This window comes from Triticum urartu, chromosome 3A (assembly GCF_056163025.1).
Source record: "Triticum urartu cultivar PI428250 chromosome 3A, HENAU_Tu73, whole genome shotgun sequence".
Taxonomy (NCBI): Eukaryota; Viridiplantae; Streptophyta; class Magnoliopsida; order Poales; family Poaceae; genus Triticum; species Triticum urartu.
In genome coordinates, this window is record NC_141875.1 from 206,797,093 (window position 1) to 206,799,789 (window position 2,697).

The following is a 2,697-nucleotide window of genomic DNA, read 5'->3' on the forward strand; positions in this document are numbered from 1 at the left end:
AGATAGCAACGGGTAAGGCATTCTTTATGCAAAGCAAACACATAAACGTGAGTTACTTGTTACTTACCCAAATCCGGAGCTCTCCAGGAGCGTTCGCAGATCTTCCCCGGAGTGTGTCCGATGCCGCCGCATTCTATCGAGCCGAGGAGGGCAGCTCGACAGAGAAGGTGTTCTGGTCTCAGTATGCTGAGGCCGGACACCCCGTGCCCCTGAGCGACCAGCTGAAGCAACTGGTCGAGCTCCACAAGGCGGCCGAACAGGCCATGAAGGGCCTCATAGTTCGGCTGTGGCCTGGAGGGGCTCTGTCTGGGAGCTATTTTGGGCTGGTGCGGCGGCTGGTGGAGGCCTGTCCAAGGCTCGAAGTCATCAAGCGCTCCGTCTGCATTGAAGGTTCCCGTAGGGCCCTTGCCCGTGCTAAGGTGCACAGGGGCAAGCTGGATGCTGAGAAGCTTGTGAAGGACGGGCCACCGCCGGCGAAAGAGCATCGCAAGCCCGAGAATTATTATAAGGATGTTCTGAAGGGTGCCTGCCTTGTGGCGGATGAATGTTCTAGGGATGTAATTTTTGAGTGAAAGTTGCTCGTTTTGTCCTGTGCGCTGAAAACTTGTTCATATGCGCTAAGCAATGCTGTTGGAATTTAAAATATTACCTTTGTGCGGTTGTTTATCAATTCTGAGAGATGGCAAGTCGTCGGGGATAAACCGTATCGCCAAGCTTGCCTTCCATGCCAAGGAAAGTCCCTTCCGGACACGAGACGAAGTCTTCAATCTTGTATCTTCATAGTCCAGGAGTCCGGCTGAAGGTATAGTTCGGCCATCCGGACACCCCCTAATCCAGGACTCCCTCACGGACCCTACGGGTTCAAGAACTATGTAGACATGACCGAGACACATCTCTGTTCAATAACCAATAGCGAAACATGGATGCTCATATTGGTTCCTACATTTCCTACGAAGATATTTATCGGTCAAACTGCATAACAACATATGTTGTTCCCTTTGGCGTTGGTATGTTACTTGCCCGAGATTCGATCGACGTTATCATCATACCCAGTTCAATCTCGTTACCGGAAAGTATCTTTACTCTTTCCATAATGCATCATCCCATGACTAACTCATTAGTCACATTGCTGGGAAGGCTTATTGTGATGTGCATTACCGAGAGGGCCCAGAGATACCTCTTCGATACACGGAGTGACAAATCCTAATCTCGATCTATGCCAACTCAACAAACACCATCGGAGACACCTGTAGAGCATCTTTATAATCACCCAGTTACGTTGTGACATTTGATAGCACACTAAGTGTTCCTCCAGTATTCGAGAGTTGCATAATCTCATAGTCATAGGAACGTGTATAAGTCATGAAGAAAGCAATAGCAATAAACTAAACGATCATAGTGCTAAGCTAACGGATGGGTCTAGTCCATCACATCATTCTCTAATGATGTGATCCCGTTTATCAAATGACAACACATGTCCATGGCTAGGAAACTTAGCCATCTTTGATTAACGAACTAGTCAAGTAGAGGCATACTAGGGACACTCTGTTTGTCTATGTATTCACACTTGTACTAAGTTTCCGGTTAATAAAATTCTAGCATGAGTAATAAAAATTTATCATGATATAAGGAAATATAAATAACAACTTTATTATTTCCTCTAGGGCATATTTCCTTCAGTCTCCCACTTGCACTAGAGTCAATAATCTAGATTACATTCTAATGATCCTAACACCCATGGAGTCTTGGTGCTGATCATGTTTTGCTCGTGAGAGAGGCTTAGTCAACGGGTCTGCAACATTCAGATCCGTATGTATCTTGCAAATCTCTATGTCTCCCTCCTTGAATTGATCGCAGATGGAATTGAAGCGTCTCTTGATGTGCTTGGTTCTTTTGTGAAATCTTGATTCCTTTGCCAAGGCAATTGCACCAGTATTGTCACAAAAGATTTTCATTGGACCCGATGCACTAGGTATTACACCTAGATCGGATATGAACTCCTTCATCCAGAATCCTTCGTTTGCTGCTTCCAAAGCAGCTATGTATTCCGCTTCATACGTAGATCCCGCCACGACACTCTATTTAGAACTGCACCAACTGATAGCTCCACCATTTAATAAAAATACGTATCCGGTTTGTGACTTACAGTCATCCGGATCAGTGTCAAAGCTTGCATCGACGTAACCATTTACGATGAGCTCTTTGTCACCTACATAAACGAGAAACATATCCTTAGTCATTTTTAGGTATTTCAGGATGTTCTTGACCGTTGTACAGTGATCCACTCCTGGATTACTTTGGTACTGCCCTGCTAAACTAATAGCAAGGCACACATCAGGTCTGGTACACGGCATTGCATACATGATAGAACCTATGGTTGAGGCATAGGGAATGGCTTTCATTTTCTCTCTATCTTCTACAGTGGTCGGGCATTGAGTCTGACTCAACTTCACACCTTGTAACACAGGCAAGAACCCTTTCTTTGCTTGATCCATTTTGAACTTCTTCAAAACTTTATCAAGGTATGTGCTTTGTGAAAGTCCAATTAAGTGTCTTGCTCCATCTCTATAGATCTTGATGCCCAATATATAAGCAGCTTCACTGAGGTCTTTCATTGAAAAATCTTATTCAAGTATCCTTTTATGCTATTCAGAAATTTAGTATCATTTCCAATCAACAATATGTCATCCACATATA